A 10,822-nucleotide genomic window follows, 5' to 3' on the forward strand; every position below is an offset into this window, starting at 1 on the left:
TGACTGCACAGAGTTAAGGACGCCTGGACTACAGAACAAATGAAGGAAAACGAATAAACAAACAACCCCAGAACCAAACAAAATAATTTTTTTTTGCTTTTAAAGATTTTAAAGATTTTCTTTTAAAAAATAAAGTATGTATATATGAGTGTTTCTATGTGTAAGTCTCTGTGTGTGAATGCAGTATCTGCAGGAGCCAGAAGGGGGCATGTGAGCCCTCTGGGGCTAGAGTTGCTGTGGTTGTGAGCATGGGTGACATGGGTGCTGGAATCAGAACTTTGGTCCTCTGCAAGAGCAGTGCCCAGTGCCTTTAACCACCGAGCTCTCTTTCCAGCCCCTGCTATGAAACATTTTGTTTGTTTGTTTGTTTGTTTTTGAGACAGGGTTTCTCTGTGTAGCCCTGACTGTCCTGGAACTCACTCTGTAGACCAGGCTAGCCTCAAACTCAGAAATGTACCTGCCTCTGCCTCCCAAGTGCTGGGATTAAAGGTGTGCACTATCACTGCCCAGCATGTTATAAAACATTTTAAACAAATAGCCAATGGCCATGATAACTCATACCTTTTTAACACCCACTAGCTCTATAACACTCCAATGTAAAACCACTTCTGCATCAGATTTCCTCAAGAACGAAATACTAACATGCACAGCTGAGGTTACTTTGCCTTAGTCAGGGTTTCTACTACTGTTGTGTGTGTGTGTGTGGGGGGGGGTGTTAATTTGATTTATATTTCCACATCACAGTCCATCCTAGAAGGAAGTCAGGACAGGACCTCAAACACGGCAGGAACCTGGAAACAGGAGCTGATGCAGAGGCCATGGAGGAACATGCTTACTGGCTTGCTCAGCCTACCTTCCTACAGATTTCAAGACCCCCTGCCCAGGGATGACACCACTTACCCTGAGTTGGGCCCTCCCACACCAATCACTAATTAAGAAAATGATTTACAGACTCGACTACAGCCTGACCTTATGGAGGCATATTCTTAATAGAGAGTCCCTCCTCTGAGATGACTTTAGCTTGTGTCAAGTTAACATAAAAGTAGCCAGCACGGGCTCTGCATCCCTTTCCTGAAGTCTCTCTCTCTAAGAATTGCCACTATTAAAGCTACACATTTTTCCATGTAGATGTCAACATTTCTTTGTATGCGTGTTGTGAGTGTGTGTGTGTGTGTGTGTGTGTGCCCATGTGCATGGAGGCCGGAGGTCAATGTTAGGTGTCTTCCTTGAGTGCTCTGTGGCAGTTCTCCACCCGTGGGTCATGACCCCTTTGGGAAGTCAAATAACCCTTTCACAGAGGTTGCCCAAGACCATTGGCAAACACAGATATTTACATGATAATTCATAGCAGTAGCAAAATCACAGTTATGAGGTAGCGATGAAACAATTTTATGGTTGGAGGTCACCACCACATGAAGAACTATATTAAAGGGTCACAGTGTTAGGCTGGGGTTCCAGATCTGTGTCCACACATCTTGATGTTGACATCAGGACTGGGGTTCTTCTGAACGCAGGGCCTCATTCTTAGGCGGCAATCGCTGACTGCCTGAGCCATCTTTCCAGTTCCAAGTGTTGGACTACATCCAAAACACAGCACATAGGTTGTTTTTCATGTTTTCAAATATTGAATAAAGAGCACCAAACTTCGGATTTATTCCTAGTCTCTACCCCGGTGATATGGGTGTTGTCTTCAGCTTGTGCTGAGTCATCAGTCTCTGTCAGCTCTGACAGGAGGTGGTCGTGGGCTCTGGGAAGTTCAGTGTCTCACGGTTCTCTCTGTCTGCATGAGTCAACGCCCCTACTTCTCAGTTCTGAGCGGGGATGTTCAGGTCCGCTTCCTCACTTCCGTGGATAATATTGCAGGATTTATTATTGGAAGTTGTCTTCGTCAAGAATTATTCCTGCCAAACCAATCTGTGTAATGGATAAACTGAGCAATGTTTTCCACAGAGCAGAGGTGGGGTGGGTGGAGGCAGTTGGAACACAAAGCTGTACCATAAGTTCCATAGGACTGCAGAAGACGGGGGTCTCGCCCGCCAGAGCGCGCCACACTCCCAAACTCCTTTCTATCTTTCTTCTTAACGAACATGCTCCCATTTGGCACAAAAACACTTCTCCTGGTATTGAACCCGACAGGAAGTGGAATGTTTGGGTTTTGTGGAAGGCTAGTTCTCATGTTTTGCCTGATATTTTCTGTGAGTCAAGGACTATGAAGCCATCTTCCTCAGCAATGAGCCTGGAGCACAGCCACAATGTCCAGTCTGTCTCCCTCGCCTCTCTTCCTCCGCTCTTGGGCTGTTTCTTTTCTTCTTTCTTTCTTTCTTTCTTTCTTTCTTTCTTTCTTTCTTTCTTTCTTTCTTTCTTTCTTTCTTTCTTTCTTTCTTTCTTTCTTTCTTTTTCTTTCTTTTTTTTTTTTTTGTTTTTGTTTTTGATTTTTTGAGACAGGGTTTCTCTGTGTAGCCCTGGCTGTCCTGGAACTCACTCTGTAGACCAGGCTGGCCTCGAACTCAGAAATCTGCCTATCTCTGCCTCCCAAGTGCTGGGATTAAAGGCATGGGCTGCCACTGCCTAGCTGTTTTACTGTTTTTGTGTTTGCTTTTTTTTTGTTACTGTTTTTGAGACATAGTCTCACTATGCAGCCCCGACTGCCCTGGAACTCACTCAGTAGACCAGGCTGACCTCAAACTCACAGAGATTCTCCTGCTTCTGTCTCTCAGCTGCTGAGATTAAAGGCCACCACTGGCCGGCTAAATTCTTTCTTTTTATTTCTTTTTTTTCAAGGTCAAGAAACCTTTAGTTAGACGAACTAAGAAACACAGATGTCTCAGGAGCGAAAAGATACAGCATAGAAGATGCCACAGAGACATTAACTATCACAAGGGCATTAAGAATAATGCACCAACACACTGGATAACCAATTCTGACGTGCAGTGTATCAAAATGCAATGTGAGGAGAAAATCTTAACATGCCTATGATTGTGCAAGAAGAGATTAAGTCAGTGATGATGATGATGATGTCTTTCATCAGTGAAATCCAAAGGATCAGATGAATCCACTGACCAGTTCTACTAAATCCTCAGAAAACAATAGCAGCTGTTGAGTATCTCTTAAGAGGCTCATGCTCAACTCTGGTGTGTCCGACTCTTTCCCTGAGTGCTTCTCCCTCCGTTAGCATCCTTGCTTGAATTACTGTTAAAACAGCTTCTTAGTAAACGCCAGCAGAGCTCTACCCTGACCCGGGGACCCGGCTTCCTCTGCGTAGAGGTCTCTGTCATGTGGAGCTGACTTATTTTTTGAAGATCTATCTGGATGGCTCTGAGTCTTCAAGGACCTTCTGAGGACAACATCATTTACATTTGCAAATTGTTAGTCTTTAATTGTCCTTTTCAAACACGTTGTCCAGAACTGTAGGATGCCTGCAATTGTAGGAATTTTGTCAACGATTGAAATGTCTCTTGTCTGTACTGGGAGCATGGCCGTCGATGGTCACTCGGTGTACATGTGGTTATGAGTGTGACGGGGAACTGACTTCCAAGTATACATATTTAAATTAGAATAGACACAGGTGGCTAGTGAGGGTGTCCTGGATGGCACTGGTCTGAAGGCATGTTACCAGTGTCTGCTGCCAGGATTTCCAGTCTTACACCAGATGAGCTCACATTAAACCCTCTGCTCTTTTGTTCCAAGCACGAAGTAGATATTGTGAAGGGAACAGCCTGGGTCCTTGTTCCAGGCACTGTTACGTGGGGACTGTTCTTCCAGAATCTTCTGCTGGAGTGCTGCCTGTACTCAGCAGGGCTTTACCATTTTGTAGGTGCTGAGTACCAGCACTCCACTGTTGCCTCAGGCCCCACCTCCGCTCACTTGGCCACACCCTGGAGCCCTCAGCTTTTCCCATCCCAACTGTTTAACTCAGCTGCCCTGGGAAAGCCACACACGTGGCAGCTCCACTCTTTCCTCATCCTGTTAGTGTCTGCATCTCTGCAGCCACATCCACACCCACGTCTACAGCTTGGAGAACGTTCGTGGACCCCTCCCACAGGTGTATTCTCCTCCCTAACTCCACAACAAAGAACAATAAAATCTACATGAATGCAGTAGCGATTATGAATCTATAGATCTCACGTATGTGCTCTATCACACCCCTCACAGCATCGTAGAGTAACCTCCCCTTTCCACCACAGCACTTACAATCTTGACTGTGTGTTTGGAATCACAGGCTGCTCTTCTTAGCAAGTCAGACTTTTGATGAGGACAGTGTTCCTAAGTGTAGAAATTGTTGTACTGGAGAGTTTCATGTTTACTTGACACAAGTTTAAGACATATGAGAGGACCGAACCTCAATTAAGGAAATGCTTCTATGGGGGGAGGGCACAGTCGAGTCTGGAGGGCATTTTTCCTTAATTAATGATAGATTGAGGGGGCAACCTATGTGGGTGGTGCTGTCCTTGGGCCGGTGGCCTTGGATTCTATAGGAAAGCAGGCTGAGCAAGCCACGATGAGCAAGCCAGTAAGCAGCACTCCTCCACGGCCTCTGCATCAGCTCCTGCCTCCATATTCCTGCCCTGCTTGAGTTCCTGTCCTGACTCTCTGATGATGAACAATGATGTGGAAGTATAAGCCAAATAAACTCTTTCCTCCCCGAGTTGCTTTGGTCATGGTGTTGTGTCACAGCAATAGGAACCCTAAATAGGACAACACATGAGGTATTGGACACAGTCAAGACAATGAGAAAATTCTTTCCGAGTTCAGTTGAAATGCAGACTGTCCTGATGCTGTTCAACCACTTTCCGTCACGTAGCTCTGCATTAGATTCTCAATGTCTTTCTTGTTGCCTTTGCTCCCTCCGCCCCTCACTCAGCTCAGAGGTTCTGAGTGAAGCCATGCTTTGTCTGGTGTGTGGAATAACACTGCTCTCAAAGGCTTCACTCAAAGTATAAATTGGTACAGAATCTGGAAAAAAATAGTCAACATTGACTGACATTGAAGCGTGTGCATCTTATGACCTTGTAATTTGATTCTTTGGACCCTTCCCAGCCGCTGTGTTGTGTAATGTGGTAGCTGCTGGCCACATGTGGCGCTTGAGTCTGTGAAGTGCATCTAGTCAGCACCGAGACACTGCAAATTTGGCTTTGAATGGGGCTTTGAAGACTTAATAGAAAATAATTAAACAATCTCTTTTAAATTTATTTCAAAATATTGATTATGTACTGAAATGATAAAACTTTAGGCCTATTGACTCAAGTAAAGCAATTTTACTATGGTTTCAGTTTTTCAGATGTTGGTTGGTTTGTAATTCAAGTTAGGTTGTTCGTATAAACATCAAAAGAAAATAGATGTGAAGCGTAAGCACAGGAGGCCTCGGCTGATGCAGGGGAGTTCCAGAGCTGGGAGTCGTTTGGGACATTCCAAATTTGTGCCACTCTGCCGCCTAGGCTGTGGTTTTGTCTGACTTACTGGAAGGGAGTGTAACTAAGGAACTCTCTGGGTCAGGGACTCAGTCAGGAGACATTCATTAGTGGTGATGCCCAGCAGCTTGGGGACAAGGATCTGGCCTCGTAGGGGGTTCTGAGCCAAGCAAAGCCTTTGGTGTCACGCTGCCACGGAGGAGCATTCTATCTCGATGGGTCTAATGTCTCGTTTCCTGGGAATTTACGTGAGACGTAACTGGTGGACTGCATCAAACCATTGTTACTGTAGCTGAGACTGAGGCTGATGTGGGCTGTGGTCGCCTCCATATCCTGCTAGCTTCCCACTGTCGGCCAGCATCCCTGACTTGTCTGGAGAGCAGCCTGATGGACTAATCAGATCCTCATCCCTGTAGAGTCTGAGCTTTGTGCCTCAAGCCAGGGTGGCCTCTCTTGTTCATTTGCTATAAACCTGGAGCTCTGAGGCCCTGGGATGGACCCCATGAGGCCCCTGTGTTGAAATTGCTCCACTGTCTCCTGGTACTTGGTAGCAGTACCCCATAGGCACTCCGGTGTTTGGACTTAGGACTTAGCATAGCCTTTCCAGGATCTCAGGATTTTGTTCCTAAACTCAGCTCTGATTTTGGGTTCCCTGGCTCTGAACCTCCACTGTAATACTATGATGTCTTCAGACTCTTGGATTTCTCAGTTGCCATAGAGGCATGTGAACAGAGACCTTAATAAAGCCTGTGTCCTATATAGATATCTCTATATAGATGCAGATATGCATGCACACGGACTCTGTCCTTCTGGAGAATTCTAGTACACAGGGATGAGGGTTGGAGGAGGGGAAGAAGGATTAAACAGGAGACTCATGCAGGCTGCTTGGGACAAAGCCTCTATTCCATCTGCCACTGTGTGACTCCTGGGGGAGGCATATGCACAGCAGAGCACTCGTGGTCCCCAGAACGGAAGAGCAGGGCAGGCTCTAACTGTGGACGTTAGTTTCTAAGAAGGCATCAAAGTCAAGTTCGGGATAATAGACACACAAGGCTCATGAAGGCTGTTGACAGTGAGCATTAATGGCCATGAGCAGTCACGTGACCGGCAGGTGTGGACAGCCAGCACATGAGCACACAGACATGCTTGTCAGTACAGCAGCCTGGGTCCTGACTGAGGCAGACACGCTGCTTGCTCCACCAGTTATGGGGTAGCAGAGATCCGGTCCCGTGACAGGATGCTCAGTAAACAAATGAGGTAAAAATAGAGTTGATTCTTCCAATGAAGGCCAGGGCTGGCATTCTCCGCTGCTGTCCTACCCTGAGTCCCTTGCATCTGTTTTAATTTTCTTCCCAAGTGAGAAGCAGAAAAGAACTTGGCCCAGTTGACATGGAGTGCATGTACACATTGAGAGGTGACCCAGAGAGGACAGAGATAATGAACTGTCAGAAGGACCCGTTCAGTACCACCTAGGGAGAGCGCACACGGGAATACTTGGATATTTGCTTGAAGGGCGTGGGGAAGTGGAACTGAGATCTTAATTACTGCTTCTGCATGTGTGCCCTCCCCCTCTCCCCTCTCCCCTCCCCTCCTCTCTCTCTGTTCCCTTGCTTCCCTCTTCTCTGTGGGTGCACAGTTGGGTATCTGTGTGTAGAGAGCACGGGTTGACATAGGTGTCTTCCCTGGTCACTCTCCACCTTATTTTAAAAATTGCATTGTTACTTACAGGTGCGTGGGTGTGCCGGTAGAGCCTCTGCACAGAAGCTGGGAGACAACTTTCTCTCAGGGGTCATTTCCTTTCCTCCACTCTGTGAGTCCCAGGGATCGAACTCAGACCGTCTGGGTTGGCGGCAATACCTTCACACTGAGCCACCTCACTGGCTCACCCATGTTATCTTTGAGATGATGTCTCTTATCGATCTCACGTTCACCAATTCAGCTAACGATGCTGGCAGTGACCTTTGACCTCCACTCCTCCAGCTCCTGGATTACATCCTGGGCCCAGATTTTAAACAAAATGTGGGGTCCTGGGAATTCAAACTCAGGCTCCATGCTTACATGACAAGTTCTTTCTGGCTGTTTGTGTTTGTTTGCTTTCTTGAGACAGACTCTCAACGTGTTTCCCTAGCTAGCCTGGAACTTACCATGTAGACCAGGATGGTCTGGAACTTGCAGAGATTCCCCTGCCTCTGCTGAGCCCAAAGGCAAATGCTACCACACCCATGACCCTAAGTTCCTGAAAGGAAATCCTATCCCAGATGTAGTTTTCTTGAATGCTTGGAAATGAGATTCTTCAGAAATGAGGTTCCTCATTTATATTTATCTACACAATTGACATTGACTGGCTGGTAGCTGTGTGACAGGCAGTGTGTGTGTGGACTATTGGTGACTGGGCCACACTGATGGTCTGCAACTGTGGGATGCATAGCCGCAGGAGAACCCCACCTCCTCTGAATTCCCGTTTCAACCACAAACAGGGCAATTCCTCTCTGCCCTATTCTTGCTCAGCCTGTCTGTTTGACAACACTGTGAGACCCTGCCTCAACAGGCTGGTTGGCCAATGGACACAAGTTATTGATAATTAGAAGAAAACTTCTTTTGCAGCAGCATGAAAACACCTGGAATTTCCCATACATCAGAGATAGTGGTTCTACCTTATCGCTAATCCCCATGTGATCACAGCACTGACCCAGACAGAACAGCACTAGCCATGGCTGAGGATAGCTCCTTGTACCAGCGCATGTGGGAAGGGAAGAAGACAATCCAACGGTCAGTCCAGGGATTGTTTGAAGTGAGGAAGAAGAACTCTCTTGCTGGAGAGATAACTGTGACTTGTACCATTCCTCTGCAAGGCGACTTCTCCACTGGATGCCTGGGGGGCCGCAGTCTTGGCAGTCACTGGGAACCTGGGGAATGGAGCCCAGTGCAGCCCAGGCAGAAGCCAGTCTCCAGACGATGGAACCTGGAATGGTTTAGCTCTGTCTTGTTTTTGGAACACTCAGGATTTGCCTGAAATCCTACATGATAGCATGGCTGGAAACAGAAGACATCATTGATTTTGGTTTATCTTTAAAAAAATAAAGGATTTATTTCTAGGCCATCTTTGTCTGACATGTGCCTGCGGGTGTGCATGTGTGTGATATATGCATGTGCCCAAGGATTCCAGGAGGGCGCCTCTAGTTCCTGGCGATGGAGTTAATGAGCTGCCTGGCATGAGTTTTGGGAACAAAGCTCTGGTCCTCTGCAAGGGCAGGAAGCCATCCTTCTAGTCCACAATCTTACAGAATTTATTAGTAAGTAACACAAAGAATAAAGCTAGGTAAAAAGCCATAAAGTGTGAATTCCTGCAGAGGTGGGTGTCTCCTGCAGAAAGGTGTGCCAGTCCGCTCGCATCTAAAAGACTGTGAGGAGGGCGCTGTGCTTCTCTCAGGGTGGTAAATGGTTGTGGATGGGCTGAAGTGTGGGTGGCTGACAGGTCCTCGTCTTACAACTTTTAAGAAGAAAGCGTGCTTTCTGCATTTTGACATACACAGCTAGCAGGTCCCATGCTTTTCAAAAATCTTTTGCAAAACTTCAAATGGTTACATAAGGGAAAAGGCCTTTCACGAGTTTTTTTCCTCTTTAATGTTTGAAGTTATTTCCCCTCTAAGGATGTGTTGGAAGTCCTGACGGCATAGTTGATTGGACACCTTTCAAAAGAGCTTCTCTCCTAGCTGACAACGTTCTGGGGACTGCTGCCACTGCTTTACCAGAAGACCACTCAGTGGCACTTGAAACCCATGAAAAAGATGTTGCAATGTTGATTTCCAAATATTAAAATAACATGTCCTACCAAGCAGAGGAGACAGCACCTCTAATTCCCTGGATACAGGAGTGCTGAGGGAACAAAAGAGGAGTCGGATCACCGGGGCTGGAAGCACAGAACTCCTTAGATGTGGTTAGCTCTGGCGGGAGCTGTGGTGGCACCAGTGCTTGTGGGACAATCCTTAAAATAAAATCCAAGTATTTCGTTTACACGGCACAGGTGGTGGCTTAGTGATAAGTGACCCTCATGGGCTCATGTGTTTGAGTCCTTAGTGTCTAGCTGGTGATGCTCTTTGGAGAATTTTAGAACCACCAGCTTTGCTGGAGGAACTATACCCCTGGGGACCAGCTTTGAGGTTTCCTAGCCTGGCCCTACTTCTGGTTGCCGCTGTTTACTTCCGGTGTGTAGATGAGTCCAGGTTAGCCGCTTGATCCTGCTGCCAAGCCTTCCCCACATGATAGCCTGCATGGTCTATGGAACTGTGAGCAGAAAGGACCTCTTCTCCCTAGGTTGCTTTTTTGCCTGTATATTCTATCACATCAACAAAATATATATTTTATATTATAATGTATATATTATAGTATTCTCATTTTTTAATACCCGAGTATGAATACTTCAAAAGACAATGTGCTGACTTTTTTAAAAATCAACTTGACACAAGCTATAGGGAATCTCAACTGAGAACATCTGTAGGCAAATCTGTGGGGCATTTTATTGATTTATGATTGATATGGGAGGGCTTAGACAGAGGGTGCAGCGCCACCTCTCAGCAGGTGGTTCTGGATAATATAAGAAAGCGGATGAAGGGAAGTTTAGTAAGCCAGTAAAAAGCACCCCTGCCCCACCATGGCTTCTGCTTCAGTTCCTGCTTTTAGGTCCCTGCCCTGATTCCTCTGATTTGGAAGTGTAAGTGAAATAAATCCTTTCCTCCTCAAATTGCATTATGGTAATGGCATTTCATCACAGCAAATTAAATCTTAACTAAGGCAAGGCAGAAGATGGAATTTAGTGGCGAGTACCCAAGGGACTCAAGCTCCTGTTTGCAGTCAGCAGCTAGTCTATTGATGACGTCTCTGTATTCAGCTCGGTGCACTGTGACACTCCCCAGAGAGCTGGAAGTGATTTCAGGAGAAAGTCATCCAAATGGAATGCAAACATCTTAAGTTCTTTCTACCATATAGAAAACATTTTTCCATTTAAGAAAGAGCTATTCTACTGCCTTTGTTTATATGTGTATATTTTGTGTGTATAGAAGCCTGGGAGTGCAGTGCTTTCAGAGGCCAGAAGAGGGTGCTGGATCCACTAGAGCTGGAGTCACAGGTGCCTGTGGGTCTCCTGACGTGGGTGCTGGCAACTGAACTCAGGTGCTCTGGAAGAGCAGCAGGTGGTTTTAACTCCAGCTCCATTTTCCCAGTATAAGACAATTGCAGTCCATGGTGGTGTAAGGAATGAGAGAGGATTCCAACTTTTCTTTTATTCTTTTCAAATTCCTGCTAATTATCTCAGATTGTGTATTAAGTATGCAATTTAAAATGTGTACATACTCAAAGTGTACATACTTAAAGTGAATTATTAATGAAAAATTGGAATGAATGTTGGCACGATTGTG

This window comes from Apodemus sylvaticus, chromosome 2, assembly GCF_947179515.1.
Source record: "Apodemus sylvaticus chromosome 2, mApoSyl1.1, whole genome shotgun sequence".
In the NCBI taxonomy this organism is placed as follows: Eukaryota; Metazoa; Chordata; class Mammalia; order Rodentia; family Muridae; genus Apodemus; species Apodemus sylvaticus.